This window comes from Malania oleifera, chromosome 2 (assembly GCF_029873635.1).
Source record: "Malania oleifera isolate guangnan ecotype guangnan chromosome 2, ASM2987363v1, whole genome shotgun sequence".
In the NCBI taxonomy this organism is placed as follows: Eukaryota; Viridiplantae; Streptophyta; class Magnoliopsida; order Santalales; family Ximeniaceae; genus Malania; species Malania oleifera.
This window is the reverse complement of record NC_080418.1, coordinates 19,742,240-19,763,801: the sequence shown is the minus strand read 5'-3', so window position 1 is coordinate 19,763,801 and position 21,562 is coordinate 19,742,240.

Sequence of the window (21,562 nt, the reverse complement as noted above, 5' to 3'; positions counted from 1 at the left end):
CTCAATGATTTTATCATTCTCAAGGAACTTTAAATTACCAGTTTCAACAATTCTCATACTGTGATGACGCTTTTTGCTGAGGTGACGCTAATGACGTGGTAGTGGGACCTGGTGATGATTGTGTTAAATTATACTAGGTCAATTCCCAGGTAAGTGGGGAGTCACAATGGACTGCTTAAGTCCCACTTTCCTAGACAGAATTTTCCTTAGATACGTAATTAACACAATATACCACAGAATTGGTCATAACGTAAACTATCAGTCATAATGTAAACTAGACTTTAAAAGTAGATAATTAATTATACACGCTTAAATACAATTATTCACCCAACTATAAGAATTTTACATGCTTACTTTTATGTAAAATTCGACAATTCATGCATGCATAAATACAATTGATCACCCAATATAAATAAGTAAGTGACCCAAAGCCAAGAACCATGCATCTTTTTTTCTTTTTCTTTTTATTCCAGAAAAATATCATGAACACAAAATTTTATACGAAACAATAACGATATTGTAATGGGTTAACGAAAACAATCTTTATCATGCAAGGAAGATCACAATAATTCCAACATGGCCTTGATACCACATGTAAAAAATCTAAATGTTGCTATTAGATAAACACAAGATCTTCATCATCATGATCTTCACATACGTGTATAATCTATAATGCAGAAAACATAAAATATACATACCGGGATCATTCATGGCGAATAAAAACTGATAAGAATGCTTGTAGAAACTGTATAAATCATTTCTCTCGCTTCACCCCGATCTCTTTCCGTAGTCCACCAGATTTATGGGAATATGACTGATGAACAGAGAGTTAAGGTAGAGAGAGGATAATTCATATATGTCTTACTTTTAATCTATTCTATTACTTTCCAGATTATCTTAATCATCATACTACTCCCCATAACAATAGCAATATATATAAATTCATAGGAAACTCTTTAACTTCTAGTCATTATATCTCACATTAGTTAATCCATAGATAAAACTTTTCATTTTAGATAAGAGCTTTCATTAAAATCTTTTGGTATTTGTCATCGCCTTTCTTGTTCCCATGCTCACTCACAAAATGGTTGAGAGGACACTATAACTTTCTAAAGGACACTCAATTATTAGGAGGAGTACATCGGTGGAAGGAGAAAACCCTAGAAGGGGAGGAATTAAGAGAGAGAGCCCTAGGGGGAAGGCTTTTTCTCCCTCACTCTATATTATAGCTCCGCTAGCCTCCTCATCACTGAACTCCTTCGCTCCCTTGTTCGACCATTAAAGACACCTTACCAGACCACCACCTTCTGGTCAGTGGTTGGAACCCTCACCACTATTGTGCTTGTGATTTCCCACCATAACAACGCCATCATTAGAGCTTGCTCACTGCATGGCTCCACACCAACCATCTATTCAGTCCAGCATTTGGGTGTTCAGGTAAGTCACCCCTCACATACATTTTCCCTTCCCAGTTTTTCTCCATCTGTTTTCCTTCATTAATTTGAGTTGAGATTATTTTAGGGATTAGATTGCTAGTGCTTGAATTTCTACTTAGATGGGTAGGGATTTGAGATTTTCGTTGAGTCCTCTGGTTCAAAAAGAGATGCATTTTCTATCTCAAAGTACATGTGTAGTTCCTTCTTGGTTGCATTTTAATTTCTGATTTTCTTGAAAATTGCAACTCTTTTTCAGCAACGTGCGCCCACAATGGTGAAATAAATTTACTCAAGCTCAATAATATTTGACTAAAGCAACTTTCAGATGTTAAACTTTCATAACCAAACAAAATCCCCAGTGCCTTAATTCATTTAAGTGTTTGGACATGCAATATTATGCATGGAATCACATAGCATGACATAAAGGAAAGAGAAATAGGATAGATTCAGCATATGCTGCCTAGTTTTAAATCAGTATTTTAAAGCTAAACATTTTCCACTCTTCCTTACCTCACAATAGAGCTCTTCTACTCTCTACATTTTTTTGTTTTCTGGGTTTTTCACAAAGTTGAAGCAACAAACATGTTCACTCTTTTTCACATTATAGTAGAGCTGATCTATTACTCTCCACTTCTCTCTTTTGATTTTCCAACAATATTTCAATAGTATTTTCCCCTTTTTTCTTTACTATCTTGTGAATAATGCCAGCCTTTTCCTCTTATAGGCATTTCTCATTTTAGTCTATTCACCCCAGAAGAGCTAATCAAGCAAGATGTTGCCAAGTGCTATCCTTATAGGGTGGGAAAAATGATGGGGGAGTAATTGGGCAAATGGTGAGTCACCTCTTCTAGGATATGATAGTCTTGGGTAAATTGAGTACTGTGCATATCAGTTAATTTTGTGTGTGTGTGATAGAGGAATGTGTTGTGGGTTAAAATTAGATGATCTAATGAGTTTAGTTAATTAAGAAATGGCCCCAAATGGGCTTCTAATTTTAGCCCCAGCCTTTATTAGGCTTCAATTTAAAGCACTAAACCCACATTGGACCTTAAAAATGAAGAATGGGCCAACCATGGGCCTTGAATTAACACACCAGTGCAACATTAGGCACCAATTTACAACTTATGCCCATGTTGGGCCTCGATTCAAAGCATAGGCCCATATTGGGCCTCAATTGGCACACAAGCCCAAAATTGGGCTTCATTCAAAGCATAGGCCCATATTGGGCGTCAATTGACACACAAGTCCAAAATTCGACTTCAATTAAGATGCAATTACTATCTTAATCTCTAATTAATGCTTTCTCTTGTATGTAGGTGATAATGGCATAAGGATGGGGACATGAAGACTCCATGAAATTTATGTATTTTACCCTTGGTGATTTTTTTTTTTTTTAATGTAGGCATTCATGAATTTAAAAAAAAAAAAAACCTATTTAGTGAAGTCTTTTGGTTTGTTGTTTTATCCGCAAGAGGGAAGGATTAAAAAAAAAAAAAACTCTTAGAAAATGGTAACCCTAATGGTTGACCCCTAGGACTGATTAAAGTTTGAAAAATAAAACAAATTGAAATTTTTTGACAAAATGAAAGTAAAACAATAGAAGAGAAGAGAATTTCGCTATACAATGACTCAAACAAAATGAGGTGTCTACAAAATGGATTATTGGAAATTCATAAGTTTTCATATGAAACACAATCCTTTTTACAAATTTCACAATTTTGTAATTTTTATAAAGGAATATTACTACTATTGCCAACCACATGACGAAGGTTAGTAAAAATTATTACATAAGCAAAAAATTGATTATTTTATTTTACTTTTATTGTTGTTCTTTAGGACATTTTAAGTAATCTACAATTATTATAGTTGCATATTTTAATTATCTATTTTAATTTTTTTTAATTCAAATGATTACCTTAATATCACTCATTCAATCAATGCATTATCCTTAATTCACAATTCCATTTTGAATACAATTCCTAAATTGGTAATGTATATTTGTTTCCAAAAAAATAGTTGTTAGAGTGGGAATAGAGAATTTTTCTTGTGTAGATGGGATCGTTATGTTAGCCCCTTTAGAGGTTTTAGGATACTTATTTCAAAAGGGGTATTCTAATAAAATAAGGAAAGAAATTGGGAGAAATGAGTCATAAAATTATAGAAATAAGGGAGAAGGAGAGGGAAGTGAATGGATTTAGATTAGAAGAAAGAGAGAGAAAGAGAAAAATTAAGGGGAGAGAGAGGGAGATGATAAATAAATTAAAAAAGTCGTAGTGACCTAATACAATTTGCAAATGTTGGATTGAAGGTCCTTTACAAAGATAAGTTCATCACATATTTATTTTCCCCTATTCTCCAAGTCAAACTTTGGAGTTATAAGAAATCTCCTGATCCTACCCTTAAATGAATTGTAAATTAATAACCCCATAATTAAGAAATAACATTAATTAAAATAGACACTCGTTGTTTGTTGACCCTTTGCATGGCAATGATTTATATATTTGCCTAAACTTCATAAGTTTCTACTACTTTGAAGGGTAATACAGCATGTGCCTAGAAGAAAACATATGCAGGTATTGCTTGCAAGAGAGTTTGTTTGCCCTAGAGTCGAGTTTAGAGGGGGGGGGTGAATGGACTCTTTCGTGAATTTTAGCTTTCCTCTACAAAATATAAAATCTTGACAAGATGCAAGCAAATATATCACAAAATAAATAATATAAACCATGCACAAGATATAAACAAAGGAATATAGGAAAGAAAAGTTTGACAAACGATATTAACATGATTCGGCTCCTTGCCTATGTTCAAATCTTGAGACACACTCAAGGATTTCACAATCCATTATCAACCTCCTTCACCAGCTGAGAAGCCTTTACACACGGGAAAAATCTCTTTCGCTCACCAAAAGCCTTTCCAAGGGAACCAATCCCTTAACGCTCACCTAGAGCCTTTTAGTGAGGTTTTCCAAGAATCCTTATGTTGTGATATGGATCGTATAATGAAATTGCACAATGAAATAAACAACAAGAAACAAATAACACAACTAATAAGAACAAAAACACGATTTACATGATTCGGCAAAGCCTACATCCACGGAAGCAAAAGGCACACAAATTTCACTATGAAAATCACAATGTACAAGATACACTTCAATAATGATCTCTCTCTCTCTCTCTCTCTCTCTCAAACTATGCCCAGATGACATATATAGAGTTTCCTCGGAGGTTTCCCCTCGGTTGCCCAACCGCACAACGTTCAAAAATTCAAAATTCTGAAAAACTGTCGCAACCTAGGCGCCTCTCATCGACGAACATAGAGCCTCGTCGATGAGACCATGAAAAACCTTCATCGACAAATACAGGGCTCTCATCGACGATACTAGAAGTCTGAAAATTTACTACTCTCGATAATTATTCGACGACAAGCTTCAGAACCTTGGTCGACAAACCTCTATTGTTCCCCCGTCAACGAGCATAGGCTCCTTGTCGACGAGTCTTGTTGTGCTGCCCCTTCATATAACCACAAATAACAATATCCACCTCGGCGATTATATGCCCCTTAGGAGAATCTCAAAAACATGAATTGTTTCAATTTAAACTTAAAAATGTTTGGTTGGGTGTGTCTCCCTTCTATCACTTGGAAACGTGAAGTAAGTCCAAGAAATGTTTGAACTTCTCTAACGCAACTGATTTGGTCAAAATATCTATTGCATTATCAGATGTGTGAACTTTCTCTAACACAAGTTCACCCGAAGCAATCAATTCCCGAACTCTGTGGAACCTCACATCAATGTGCTTGGTCCTAGCATGGTATACTTGATTCTTCGCCAAGTAAATGACACTCTGATTATCACAATGCAGAACCACACCATCTTGCTATAACCTCAGCTCTCTGACTAAACCAGTAAGCCATAAAGCTTCCTCTACAGCTTCAGAAACTGCCATATACTCTGCCTCAGTCGTTGACAATGCAACCAGAGACTATACCATGCATCTCCAACATATTGGTCTTCCTACAAAGGTAAACACATATCCTGTTGTAGACCTTCTGTCATCCATATTTCCAACATAATCTATATCAACAAACCCCATAACTGAAGGACAACCCCGTTGCTTTCCGAACATGATGTCATATCCCGATGTACCCTACAAGTATCTAAGTATCCATTTTACAACTTCCCAATGTTGCCTTCCTAGATTAGAGAGGAACTTGCTCACCACACTCACTACATGAGTTAAATCTGGTCTCCTACATACCATGACACACATTAAACTCCCTACAGCACTAGCATAAGGGACCTTTGACATGTCCCGAATTTCCTCATCCGAACTTGGGCAATCTATAGTAGACAACTTGAAATGATTCGCTAGAGGTGTACACACTAGTCTTGCACCGGCCATGCTAAACCTCTCCAACACCTTCTACACATAACCGCCCTGAGATAGTCATAATTTCCCTACAGTCCTATCTCGGTAAATCTCCATCCCAAGTATTTTCTTGGCTGAATCAAGATCCTTCATGTCAAATTCCTTATACAATAGGTCCTTTAATTGATTCACCTTAGTTAAATTTCTTGCAGGTATCAACATATCATCAACATACAATAACAAGAAAATAAGTGAGTCATCATCAAGTTTGTTCACATATACATAGCAGTCATACTCACACCATTTGTAGCCAATCTTCATGATTTCTTCAACTCGCAAACAAAATTTTCTTTTCCTAGTTCAATAAATCCCTCCAACTGTACCATGTAAATTTTTTCCACCAAGTCACCATGAAGAAATATTGTTTTCATGTCCATTTGTTCCAAATGAAGATTGAAATGAGCTACCAACCCCAACACAACTCTAATAGAAGTATGTCGGACCACTAGAGAAAAGATCTCATCATAGTCTATCCCTTTCTTCTGTGAGTATCCTTTTGCCACCAATCGTGCCGTGAATTTCTCACCTTCATTTTCTGATATTGCATCCTTCTTCATGTACACCTATTTGCACCCAATTGGTCTCTTTCCATCTGGAAGCTCCACCAACTCCTAAGTTTGATTTTTAAGTAATGACTCCACTTCCTTAATCATTGCTCCCATCCATCTATCTTTTTCCTGGCCGTGCACTACCTCTTGAAATGTAGTTGGATCGTAGCAACTAGTAAGAAAAGCATAAGACACTAACTCTTCAAACCCATACCTTGGTGGAGGCCAAATAGTGCGGCTGGATCTTCTTAACGGAATATCATCGACTTGCTAGCTTTCCAAGCTAGAGCTCCTTGCAACCATAGGACCATGATCATTTCTGTTGCCTTGAGCTTCCAACTCCACTTGCACAATATGTTCATCATTGTCCCAACTTTCTAGTTCCTATTTCTGTTCATCAAACTCTTGAGTACGTTTCACCATAGCCTTCTCATCAAAGACTACATCCCTACTGATCACCACCTTTTTGTCACTAGGTCCCACAGCTTATACCCCTTCACACCCTCTATATATCCCAAGAAGATGCAACGACGAGACTTCAGGTAAAAAATAGACCTCTCCTCACTAGACACGTGGACATAGGTTGGACACCCGAATACCTTCAATTCGGAGTAGTCTACTGCATTTCCCGTCCAAACCTCTTCCACCACTTTACCCGCTAGTGGTGCCTTTGGTGATCTATTAATAAAAAAACAAGCCATACTAACTTCCTCGGCCCAGAAGGTCATCGGTAGCCCTACATTCAAACTGAGACACCTAGCCCTATCAGCAAGAGTCTGGTTCATCCGTTTTGCCACACCATTTTGCTGAGGTGTCCGATGAACTGTAAAATGTCTTTTGATGCCTTGCTCCACACAAAACTCCATAAACCAAGAATCAGCGTATTCGATCCCATTATCTGACCTTAAGTATCTAATTCTCCTCCCTGTCAAGTTTTCCACTTTAGCCTTCCGAATCTTAAACTTGGCAAACGTACTAGATTTTTGATGCATGAAGTAAACCCAGACCTTCCGTGAGTAATCATCAATGAAACTCACATAATATACATGTCCACCCTTTGATGCAATTCTAACTGGGCCCCAAACATCTAAATGTACATAGTTAAGAATTCCTTTTGTCTTGTGAGTAGTTGATATGAATTTTGCCCTGTTTTGTTTTCCAAGAACACAAAACCTATAAAATTCCAACTGACACATTTTCAAACCTTTCAACATTTTTCTTTTGTATAGTTCTTTCATGTCATGTTCTCCCATATGCCCAATAAGCATATGCCACAAGACTGCCTCATCTAATTCAACATCAACAGTTACAACTCCACCTATAATGGTAGTTCCCTACAACGAGTAAATATTTCCATCCAGTTTCTGGCCTTTCATTACAGTCATATTACCTTTCCATACTGTCAAGATTCCACCTTTAGACTTGTAATTAAACCCATTACATTTCAAAGTACCAAGAGATATCAGACTCTTTCTCAACTCAGGTATATGTCTTACGTTACACAACATTCTTACAGCACCATCAAACATTTTTATCTTTACATTTCTATGCCAACGATCTTGTAAGAAGCATCATTACCCATAAGAACTGATCCAGAATTTACTAACATGTAAGTGCTGAACCACTCCTTATTTGAAGTCATGTGATAAGAACATATCGAGTCAAGTATCTAGGAGTCCGTTAGATTATCAGACTCCACTAAAACTGATAGAACACCACCATCCGCTGAATCCTCTTCGTGAACAACTTTCATAGATTTAGAAATCCCCTCATGCTTATTAGCATTCCCTTCTTCCAATTCGGACACTCCAATCTCATATGCCCCTTTTTACTGCATTTATAACACTGGATTTCCTTCTTCTTCTTGGATTGATTCTGGGATTTCTGATTAGACTCATTTTTTAACTTTCCTTTGGCTCGCTTATTACAACCCTTTACCACAAGTCCTTCTCCTTCATCACATATTTTCAACTTTTGATGAAAATTTAACAAAACACTTATTACATCTTCCAAATCAAGTGTTTCTTTTCCCCACGTAAGAGTAGTCACAAGATTTTTGTAGGTATGAGTTGAGGGCAAAGAATTTAACAGCATCAAAGTCTTATCATCCTCATCAAACTTCACATTAACTCTCATAAGATTACTTATGATTTGATTAAACGCATTGATGTGTTGATCTAGACTAGATCCTTCTACCATCTTAAACCAATATAAACACTGCTTAAGAAAAAGCTTGTTATTAAGGGATTTAGACATGTACCGACTTTCTAACTTTCGCCAAATAACCACTAAAGAATCTTCCTCCATCACCCGATAAAGAACTTCGTCGGCCAAACACAAGCGTATTGTCAACACTGCCTTTGCTTTCAAATCTAGCCATGTTGCCTCATCCATTCCTTCCAGTTGAGTATCAAGTAGAGCCTTAGTCATTCCTTGTTACACAAGAATGTCTTTCACTCTCCTCGGCCATAAACCAAAGTTTCCGGTTTCATTGAATTTGATAATGTCAAATCTTACAGAAGATGATCCCAATGTCATAACAACAATCGCTCTGATACCAATTTGTTGTGATATGGATCGTATAATGAAATTGCGCAGCGGAATAAACAATGATAAACAAATAACACAACCAATAAGAACAACAACACGATTTACTTGGTTCGGCAAATCCTACATCTATGGAAGCAAAAGGCACACAAATTTCACTATGAAAATCACAATGTACATAATACACTTCAATAATGATCACTCTCTCTCTCTCTCTCTCAAACTATGCCCAGATGACATATATAGAGTTTTCTCGAAGGTTTACCCCTGATTGCCGAACCACCCAACATTCAAAAATTCAAAAAAACTACTGTAGCCCAGGCGCCTCTCGTCAATGAACACAGAGCCTCATTGACGAGACTATAATGACCCCAAAAATTTGATGCATTGAAATGTAAAAAAAAAAAATTTAAAATTAAAATTAAAAATTTTAAATAATTAAATTAAATAATAATTATTAATTAAATTATATAATATAATATATATATATATATATAATATAGTATAGTATTTTATTATATATATTTATATAAAAAAAAGGGCATCCTGAAACTTCCAAAAGAAGCTTCAGGATTTTGAAATCATGCAGCATTACACCCTCCTCTACGTTCTCTTTCTCTCACTCTCTCGTCTCTTCCTCGTCTCCTCTCTCCCACTCTCCTCAATTTCTTCTCCAATATTTGGCTGATCAAAAATCCAAAGATACCATTGGGTTCCTACCTTCGCCACTGACATTCTTAATGAAGTGGATTTGTCATAAGAACAACGTAGGCATATCTCCTGGGGTAAGGTCAATTCTCACACTTACCTCAATTTTTTTAAATCTTAAGCCCAATTAACGAACGGAAATTGTCAGGAGATTCGTGGGGAGATTCTCTACAATCCAGTTGGAGTGGGTTTTCAAGTTAGAACTCTAGGGCACCAATTCGGGGGTAAGTTTAATAATTTAGGCTTTTATACTTTATTTAGGATATTTAGAACCTAAGGGAATTTTAGGAAAAGTTACTCTGGGAATTGTGATAAATAATGTGATAAAATTTGAATTTCGGGATTTTAGGGGTTTTTGAATGTCGTGGGGCGTAGGTTGGGGTTTTATCGAGCTTTTCAGGAATCAAGTAAGGAGAATTATGTTAAGTCTTGATTTTGTTAAACATGAGTTTATTAAATTGTTATATATTTATTTATTTATTTAAGAAATTAAAGGTTATTTTGAAAACCAATCGTCCGAAATAGATTTTACAAATTTAGGATATTTGGTATGATATTTTTGAACAAAATGAACGGTGGTAAACTTGTTTGTTTATATGGTTATGTTAAAATGTGAAAAATCGTGTGGCAAATGATTTAATTGGTATGTATTATTGTGTATATGGATTTGAGATTTTGAAATAGTGAATTGTTTGTAAAATACTGAATTGTTTAAGAAATACTATAAATGCTTGCAAAAATACTAGAACTATTTATGAAATGCAAGAGTTTGAAATAATGGCCAGTGGTCGGGTATTATTTGATTGGTCAAGATCCATAATTATTATTTGATGGCCGATGACCAAGTTTTAATTGATGGCTATAGGCCAGATAGTATTTGTGGTCGAGGGCTAAGTTTTTGAAATAACAGGAAATATAAATTGATATTTTAAATGATGATTTCTATTATCTAAATTGCATGATATGATTTAAGAACCCTAAGGACAAGTGTATTGTGAGTATGGTACCATTGCTAGTTAGACCATGTGCACCTACACTATTCTAGATAGAAGTGTAGGGGGTCCCAACTGACTGCCTGCGTGAGGTTGAAGTAAGGGCGTTAGACCTGTCACTTTATTGTGGATGCATGCAGACGTGCTTGCAGAGGATGTTTTTTTTTTTACTTTATTTAGGCTGATCACCCAGGCTTAGTACAGCCTCCGGGCTGCACAACTCATGCCATGGGGGAAGTAAATGGCGTGTTTGTCATAGGGAGTGTCTTATATGCATATTTGTTAATTTATGTGAATATGGATAATTAATAAGACAACTTCAAGGGCTTACTGAGAAAGGTGAGTGCCCTAATAGCAATAATGGTACTAAAACATAGGGAAGCTACTTGTATAAGCTTGTAATCTTCCCTATCCTCAGCTAATTCTGTGTGTGAGTATAAAATAAGAATGATTTCATAAATGTGTTTATCTACTTAGTGAACTGGGTATTTTTTGTACACTAAATGCATACTGGCCACACACTGACATTAACTTAGTCTTTCCCTTACTGACCTGTGCTTCACCCTTACTTTACGAACTGTCTTTTTAGGAAATCGTAGAGATCGGGTCTAATAGGTTAGAAGAGTCGGGCTAGTGGTGCAAATTTATGTAGGTAATGTGTATAGATAGAAATTTTATTTTTGTTTAGTTTATGGGATGTAATTATGAGAAAATGGATTTATTTGTGTATAAAGGTAGTATAGAACTTTGGTAATGGATTTTTGGAGATTGTATCTTTTATTTCTGCTACATTTTAAATGATGAGTTTGGTATTAGGTACACAGATGTCACTAAAGTAGCACCCCGGGCCCACGTAGCGGGTTGGGCCGTTATAGAGACCATGAAAAACCTTTGTTGACGAATACAGGGCTCTCGTCGACGATACCAAAAGTTCAAAAATTTCCTACTCTCGATGATTATTCATTGACGAGCTTCAGAACCTTTGTTGACGAACCACTGGTGTTCCCTCGTCGACGAGCATAGGCTCCTCGTCGACAAGTCTTGTTATGCTAGCCCTTCATGTTTTTCCTCCTTCCTTCTTTGCTTATCAAAACATAAGTATAATAGCCACAAATAACACCTTACAATTCGGTTTACGAAGAACCTTCTCACAGGAACCAATCTCTATTACTCACAAAGATCCCAAACAAGGGAACAAATCCCTTTAACACTTGGTTCACAAAGAACCCTTACAAGATGAATATGAAATAAAACAAAACTCCTTGAATGAGTAGATATTTAATACAATACAAAAAAATTTCTATTCTCTCAAGTAATGAATTACAACAAGATTAGAAAGCAAGAGAGAGACTGAGCACAAAAATGATGAACTAAAATGTAGTATGCTTAGAAGTGGTAATCACTAAATGTTAATCACTAAGATCAATTTGTAAACAAGTCTTTGGACTTGTGTTTATAGGCAAATGGACAAACTAGTCATTATATGACCGTTGGGCATTTAAAATAATTAAATACTTTGAAAACTAGCCATTTTATGCCCATTAGGTTCAGAATTCGATGCAAACTGTCGATGAATTTCCCCAAACCATCGATAGTTTCCTCCAGGAAAAAATCCATTTAACTTATTGCCTAAAACCATCGAAGCACTTGGCCAAATCGTTGATGGTTTGCCATGTTCCTTTGCTTAGGTACTTAATCTTGGTTTAAACTTAACCAGAACCAAGTATATAAAAGATCGTGATGCTAATATCATTTAAAATTTGTCCTATTTTAAATCATGGTTTTGTCTTTTAAAAACTCTTAAGTATGAAACTTATGATCTAGTGATATCCTATATATTCTACGTACTAGTATGCATATGCAATTGCTCAACTCTTGCTTAATAAACATGTGTGAGATATAACTATGAGAGTTACAAAAAATACTACCTCAAACACTCCCCATTACATATGATTCTACATTAGCTTCCACTGGTATGTGCTTGAGATCTCCTGAGTGAGTGTCCTCTTGATCTTTGCCTATTTGAGTGTCCACTCTATCTTTGCCTATGAGAATGTTCACTTGATCTTTGCACTAAAGCCCATATTTGTGTGATTTTGCCACTTATACCTGCCCCAACTTAGTTTGCAAAGATTAGTTTAACTTAAAACCACTAATGGATTGTTGTCATCAAAATATGACAATTAGGATCATGTAGCCACTCAGGCTAACAGAGTTGATTATGGACCTGGCACATTTTAATATCTTAGGTGACTCGTCACTTTCCTATGCAATATGATGTTTGTTTTGTGCCTTGTCTAAGTGATTCTCCATTTACTTCTCATCTAGGTGGCCTCTTATTTTAATTGCCTAGGTGGCTTCCTTCACTAGGCTATGATCTCCATGTTCCTTGGGGATCTATAAATATGGCACAAATAATGCCTCTACAGATGCTCCATTAGTTGCTTTTAAATTTTATAAATAAGTAGTCATAACTAGCCAAAAAATCATTATTAGAACGACTTAAGTATTGTCCGATTATGTACTTTTATACCCTTTGGCCATAGAATTTTATTTCACCATCTTTCTAGGCAGAAGGATTACCATGTCATACATCTTGTGCATTAACTGACATATATATATATATATATATATATATATATATATATATATATGCATGTGTGTGTGTGTGTTATTTTACCTTTTGGCCATGAAGAATGTATTTCCTTTGTTGTCTTCCTAGGCCGAATAATATATTAATGATATTATTTGCAAGTGACATTTCCAAGCATATCAAACTCAAAAAATGTTTTGACTAATCAAGAGTGGATGATAGAAAATGATCACTTGATACCAAATGTTGGTTAGGCAAAAGCATGGCCCTCACCTGACTCAAAATTTTCATCATTGGTTTTGCCAACATCCAGATCATCTTTGAGATCATTTGATTCAAAACATGTTTTGACTACCAAGAGTGGATGATAGAAAATGATCACTTGATACCAAATATTGGTTAGGCCAAAGGATGATCCTCACTTGACTCAAAATTTTCATTGATGATTTTGCCAACATCTAGATCATATTTAAGATCTTTTTCGATCTTAAGATCATTATAGCCTTTATCATCAATAGGTTTTGAATCCTCAGTTGAAAAGAAGTTCTTGTATTCTTCATACTCAGTTGAGTCAAAATTTGCCTCCTCTTTAATATATTCTATTAACTTTTTGAGTCTGATCCCTGTTTTGATTATGACAAACCATAGCGTCTCATTGTGTGCTTAGTGTTTGCATAGATTCATCCTTTTGATAGAACAGATGATGATGCAATATGGAAGCCTTGAAAAGGAACTAAAAGATTATATTTCATGGCGTATTCCAGGGGAGTGGGACTTGAAGACTCTAATTTTAAGTTGTAATAGTAATTAGGGTCTATTTGTGCATGCATGCTCATATGATTCATATTGAAGCTCAAAAATGACCTAGATTGACCTTAGGAACCCTAAAGATAAGAAAACCTTTTTATACTTAAAGATTATCTTTTACAAAAGGTTTAAAACATTTTTTGAAATCAAAGAAAAAGGGCCAAACACTCATTTTTTCTAAGGCTAGTCGAACGGCATGTCAAACCCAGTGGACCGGAGTGCTCTTAAAAGCAAAAATGTGCTTTTAAACAAGGCCTAGTCGATCGGCCTCACATAGTTATACTTGGGCTAGTTGACCGGCGAGGGCATAAAGGCTAAAATGGTAATTTGAATAGGCTGGCAGACCGACCACATTTATGTCATGCTGTCCCAGTCAACCGGACTGAACAAGTGGGCATCTTTAGAAGTGCCCAGTTCACCGGCCTCTTGAAGGCATAATTGGCCCAATTGACCGACACTGTTCATCCGGTAGACCGGATCTTGAGCCCGGCGGGCCACTTCTCACAAATTGGGAAATCACTTTAGGACCAGTCGATCAGACCTCTCGAGATTTCAAAATTCTTGGCATATAGTGGCTATGAAATTCAAATTTTAATATTATTTTATTTCTCAACGGTCATATAATGGCCATATTCTGAAAATGTCTATAAATATTTGGCCAAAACACTTTGCATATGTTAAAGAATCATATTGAAAGATCATTTAATTATTCGTTGATTTCATTTCATATTTTCAACTCCACTCAACGATCAAATTCATTTTCCCATATTCTTTCTTTTGAAAAATCTTTTTGGTAAAATATTGGGGGTTGTACAAGTTGGTTTTAATCATTTATTCAAGTCATATATCTTGCTTGATAAGCCTCTTATTCTTGGGATTTCAAAGAGCAAAATTATTTCTCCAAACTTTCTTTTTTAAATACTTAGAGAAATTTTTTTTAAGGGTTCTTGAATAAGACTTGAGCTTATATTCAAGTTCATATATGTAGCTTGAAAGCCTTTATTGTATTTGGTGTTAATCTCAAAGATCAAAATCTCCTATACACTTCATCATTAAATATTGTTTGTGGAGAAAATCTTTAAGCAAATCAAGAGTGCTTGAGCAATATACTTATTCATATATTTTTGCTTGAAAAACTTCTTGTATTTTGATTTTATAAAAGGTCAATCTTGAAAGAAAAATATCTTCCATACTCTCAGCTTTAACTTGAAAAATATTTTTGAGAGGAAAATCAAACACTCTACCGAGCTTCATTTATAAATCATTTGAGAGTGCATATAGTTTTGAAACTGTAGAAATATGCTTTTTGAGAAGCACTGCTTCTTATATGAAAAATTTTATATATTTTGTATCCCAGCGATTTGGGTAGTGAACTGTGTTCCAAGTGTGAGGCATCACCTGAGAAGGAGGGCTCCATCCTATAAAGAGTGTTCCAGGTGTTGGGTATCACCTAAGGAGGAGGGCTCCATCCAGTAAGGAGTGTGTCAGGAGTGGGGTTTTGCCCAAAAAGGAGAGCTCATCCTTTTAAGGAGTGATTGTAAAGGTTTCTGCTCCACCCGGTTAAGTGAGTAAGGTTAATGGAATCCTTAGGGGGTTTGCCCAAGGCGAGGACGTAGGCGGGTATTGCCAAACCTCGTTAAAAATCTCGATGTTAATCTCTCTCTCTCTCTCTCTCTCTCTCTCTATTATCTTCTTTAAATTCCTACAAGTGTATATTTATTTATTAATTGCTATGACTGTTCTACATACACACAATTTTACATTGATTAGTATATTGTTGGGTGAATCATTTAAATTATCTGTGAAAGTTTTTATAATTCCAATTCACCCTCGCCCCTTTCTTGGGATTACACCATTCCCCTCATATTTAGCTATTAAAGATTCCTTATAATTTTTTGGCTCGAGCTTTTCATCTTCTTCTAAATGATTGGCCGTCAAATTATTCTCATTATTTTCATAGTTGGAAAGTCTTTATAAAAAGATTCCATTACACCTCATGTTGCTGAGTTTGGCCAAAATTAACATAGGCCATTGTTCAACGAAGTGGAAATCATGGAGTGGTTGATGTTTGCCACCAAATGTTTACTTGATAAAAGCAAGTTGTTCCGATTGGTTCGACTACTCTCATTGAAGGGCCATATGTGAGCTATAACAAAAGATTTTTTCATAAGTATTTCTATTAAGAATCATGAACTATCAAACATATCTAAGGGGTTTCATCTCACTCTTTAAATCATTCATTATCGTCTTTGTTGGCTTTTTGAGTTCGATCTCTGTTTTGATGCTGACAAATCACCAGTATCTTATGTGTGCATTTAGTGTTTGAACAGGTTATCATTTCAGTACGAACATTAGATACCGCAAAATGGAAGCCAACAGGGACATAAAGCTCACACACTCCCGGTGAATTCCATTGAAAATGAAGAGCAAGAGAAGAGGACATTTTGATTTTAATTTGTATTGTATTTATTTTTATTATTTGGTATGTAATAATGCATACATCTTGCATGATATGTTTTGAAGGCTTAGATGACCGTAGATTGACCATAGGGAATCAAATGACCTTAGGGACCCTTTGGTCGACCGACGCCAGGTTAATGGTCTTAGATAGACCTTAGGTTCCTACACTTAAGTGCACAAAGCCCTAACATAGTTCTCATATTATTAGGAAAATTTTAGTACAAAGAAAATGACCTTAGGTAAAAATCAAATGGCTTTCGAGTGATCGAACCTGGCAGTTCAAACTGCCTTGGGCGACCGAGCTGCTATCCCATCAAAAGTTTGACTTGGTTTGGGCGACTGAACCAAATTGAGCTGAGCGTTCTTGGGCGAACGAACCCATGTCAGAGTGCTTTCTACCAACCCGGGCCCCTAAACCTTCACGTTTAAAAAGGCCTCGAGTGACCGAACTTACTGGTTTAGTTAACCAAACTCAGCTTCGGGCACCCGAACGACGGACAGAAAGTTTCTATCTTTGGTTCAGCCAACTAACCCTTACTTCGGGCACCCAAACCTTTAAAAATTGAATTTCTGACTGAATCTATTCGGGCATCTAAACCTTAGACCGGGCACCCGAATCTCGCAGGTTAAATTTTTTTTTACCTGGGTTAAATTTAGTTAAAATTGGGTTAATTTCCTAAACTCATTTAAAATATTTTTAATAATTCCTAGTGTGTCCCCAACGGTCAAAAATTTCCCTAAGTCTATATATACCTTTCATAAGCCAAGATTAGTAACTTTGATTAGCCCATTTTCTCTCTAATTTTTATCCTAATCAAAGTTCCCCCAAAACTTGTTTTTATTGCAAAAATCTTTTATGTGGTTATTTTATCTTCTTCATTCTCTTCCACTCATTATTTTGAAAAACTTTTTTAAGAGAACATTTTAATTTGGGCATTCATTTTTATTTGCACATATAGTTTTAAAATGCTTGTATTTTGTTTTGTTGTGCAAAATTATTTGAAACTAAAACCCTAGGTTCTCCAGTTCATTCTTGAAAAATATTATTTGGAGAAAATCTTTTGTAGGGTTTAAATCTTTGAAGCTCTTTAGTATATACATTCTTTTCAAAGATTGCAAAATATTATTTTGATAAACACCCTTACTCTACTGAACATTATTGCATATCATATTAGAGTGCATTTATTTGAGCTTAAACGTGTACATCTTAGCCTGTATTTCCAGAAGCATTTTCATGGACAAAAATATTTTCTGTGTACTGGTTGGGTTCAACCCATCAATTAAACTGGGGAGTCTCAGCCCTGTAAATGAGACCAGTTCGGTTCAGCCCAAAAATTGAACTGGGAGTCTCAGCCCGTAAGTGAGACTAATTCGGCTCAGCCTAGTAATTGAGTTGGGATTTTCCTCACCCCGTAAGGAGAGGATATAAAAGGCTTTTGCTCCACTTGGTTAAGTAAGCAAGTATAGTGGAATCCTTGAGGGGTATGTCCAAGGCGGGGACGTAGGAAATATTGGTCGAACCTCGTTAACAAATCTGTGTGTCATTCTCTATCTATCTTATTTAAATTCCTGCACTTAAATTTCAGTATGTGTATACTTGTACATGTTTTGTTATAACCATCTTGCATGCACACAAAATTAATTTAAATGAGATATGCAACACACGTGTATGTATGCACACACTGATAAGTTAATCGTTGTACGTACACGTTTTCAATATTGAATGGGATATGAACTGTGGTGAATCAGCGTAATTGTTTAAATTAGCGAAAAATATTTTAAAACCGAATTCACACCCCCCCCCCCGGTCTCTTGGGATCACACCAATTCCAACAGTCTTCATTATGGTTACTATCTCATAAGAGGTGTGAGAGATGACTTAAATGTTGCTTCGATAGTTTTGTCAAATCGTCACCAAATTAGTATTGGTGAGTCTAATAATTTTCAATGACATCATGTTTTATTGTAACTTGTCGCATAATAGGACCCAGCGAGTGTTCCAATTTATTGTTTCTAATTAATAGTTTCTACAATGAAAATAGGACATTTTTCATATGTGGAGGATGAGATGAGATCATTATACTAGCTCCTATAAGAGGTTTTGAGAAAGATAACTTACCTTAAAATGGGTAACCTAATGAAATAATAAGATTAGGAGAAGAAATATATAAATTGTAGAAATTGTAGAAAGGAAGGAGAAGGAGAAGGAGGGGAACATGTTTAGATAGAGAGAGAGAGAGAGAGAGAGAGAGAGAGAGAGAGAGAGAGAGAGAGAGAGAGAGAGAGAGAGAGAGAGAGAGAAAGAGAGTGAGTGAGTGAGTGAGTGAGTGAGTGAGTGAGTGAGTGAGAGAGAGAGGGGGGGGGAACAAAAAAGGAGTTGAGGCTTGTTGTGTTAAGCATTTGGATAGCTTGAATGTTGTATTGAAGGTCCTTTACAAAGCTGAGTTCATCATATATTTATACTCCTATATTCCATAAGTCAACCTTTAGAGTTATGAGAAATTCTTTTATCCTAGCCCTTATATGACTTATGGATTGAAACAAGCTCCTAGAGTTTGGTATGAGAGGTTTAGCTGTTTTCTGCTAGAAAATAGGTTCACCCGTGGCAAGATTGACACAACACTTTTCATTAAATCCAAAAATGATGATATGCTCCTAGTTCAAATTTATGTTGACGATATCATTTTGGAGAAAGCAATGATGAGTTGTGTAATGAGTTTGCCAAATGCATGCAAAGTGAATTTAAAATGAGCATAATGGGTGAGCTTAGTTTCTTTTTAGAGCTGCAAATTAAACAAGCTAAATATGGAACTTTTATGTGTCAATCCAAATATGTTAGGGATTTGTTAAAGAAATTTAACATGGAAGACGGAAAAATTCTTGGTACTCTAATGAGTTCTTCCACTAAACTTGATAAAAATGAACAAGGAATCCATGTTGATGTAAAATTATATCCTGGCATGATTGGGAGTCTCCTATATCTTACTACTAGTCGACCTGATATCATGTTTAGTGTATGCATGTGTGCTAGGTTTCAAGCCGCTCCTAAGGAATCTCATCTATTAGCAGTTAAACGAATCCTTAGGTATCTAGTTGGAACCATAGAGTTAGGCCTATGGTATCCTAACTATACTACTTTTGAGATTGTGAGTTATACTAATGCTGACTTTGCTGGTAGTAAGGTTGATAGGAAAAGCACTAGCAGCACTTGTCACTTTTTAGGACAATCTCTCATTTCCTGGTTCTCTAAGAAATAGAACTCAGTTGCCTTATCCACAGTTGAAGCAGAATATATTGCGGCTGGAAGTTCTGCTCAAACTCTTTATATGAAACAAAAACTTGTGGACTTTGGATTGCACTATGATACGGTCCTGACTAAATGTGATAATACTAGTGCAATCAACATCTCTAAAAATCCTATCTCACATTCACGAACAAAATACATTGAGATTAGACATCACTTCCTTCATGTTCATGTGTAGAAAGGGGATGTGGCTCCTGAGTTTGTATGCACTAGTGAGCAGTGGGCGGACATTTTCACTAAACCACTTCCAGAAGATAGGTTCATACAAATTAGACGTGAACTAGGTCTCATGCATAGTAAAGATGCTTCCTAGATATTTCATAGTTTGCATAAACTTAGGGGGAGCTTTCTAATAATTTCAAAGTCTAGAAATTAATATAACAACTGGTATCTTTCATTGGCTTGGACTTTATGAAATTGGTTATGTTTTGCAATGCACAATTCTCATATCTACTGTATGATGATGATTATATTTATGTTTTATGTATTGATCATACTGTAACTGTTTTGAGTTGAGTGGCCGTGGATAAACTATTAGATCTTAAAAACTCAAAATAAGTCATTTTTATACAGGATTTTTTTTGGGAAATGTCCTATTTTCAAATGGCGTGCTGCCGAAATTTTTAAAATTCCCAAACTTATCGTGTATACTAATGATTTATACCTATTTCCTAAATCTATAACTTTCATAGCCCTTTTTGCAGTTGCCAAAAGGAGGAAATGGATAAGAAGCAAAAATTGGGTTGCACTTAAGAAAAATTATATGCATTGAAAAATTTTTATATAATGCATATTGTTAGGGGGAGCCTTTTAAGGCTATACCCACTTTTTGCATGGTGTATTTGTCATCATCAAAAGGGGGGAGAATGTTGACCTTATAGGTTACACCCAGTTTTGATAATGACAAATACTTGTTGTATTTGACTGCTATCTAAGGATATATGCAGGTATATAATTGGCAAATCAAATTGATGGCACAAGAAGTAGAGCTTGAAGACCCTGAAGACCATATTTGTGTTATACTTTAAATTCATTTTATGTAATGCGGACCTGTAATAGTAATTAGGATAAAAATTATCTGTAATAATCAAATGCATTACATGCATGACATGACCAGTAAGCTCAACAAAACCTAGAATGACCTTAGGACCCACATGCATACATAAACATATGTGCTTATATGAATAGGGTTAATGTATAAGGGGATTAGAACTGGAATGCATTAAAAATGCATATTCGGTCGACCGAATCCGAATGTATAAAAACATTGGATCGACCGAACCGGTCAGGGGTCAACATTTTGACCATAGCTCGGTTGACTGTACCGTGCCAAGTTCATACAACTTGGTCGACCAAACTCCCACACGGGTCAACGTTTTGACTTCTCGGTCAACCAACCAGATTTATATGGGCAGCGCTCTGGTTGACCAAACCCCCACGTGGGAGAATCCAACTGCCCGGTCGACTGAACTACCTAGTTCAAAATCACCTGGTTGACTGAACCGCGTGGAATTGGAAAAATCGCCCTTGAGACCCTTAGCCCAGTCGACCGAACTCTCAGTTCATTTTTTGTATGGTCAACCGAACTTTGTCACTTGGTCAACTGAACCACAAGTTCGGTCGACCGATGCTCTCGGGTTGGAAAATTTTTTTACTGCGGTTAAATTTTTTAAACAGGGTTAATTGTGCTAAAACGTTTTAAAACAATCCTAATAATACCCTGTGTGTCCTGGACAGTTA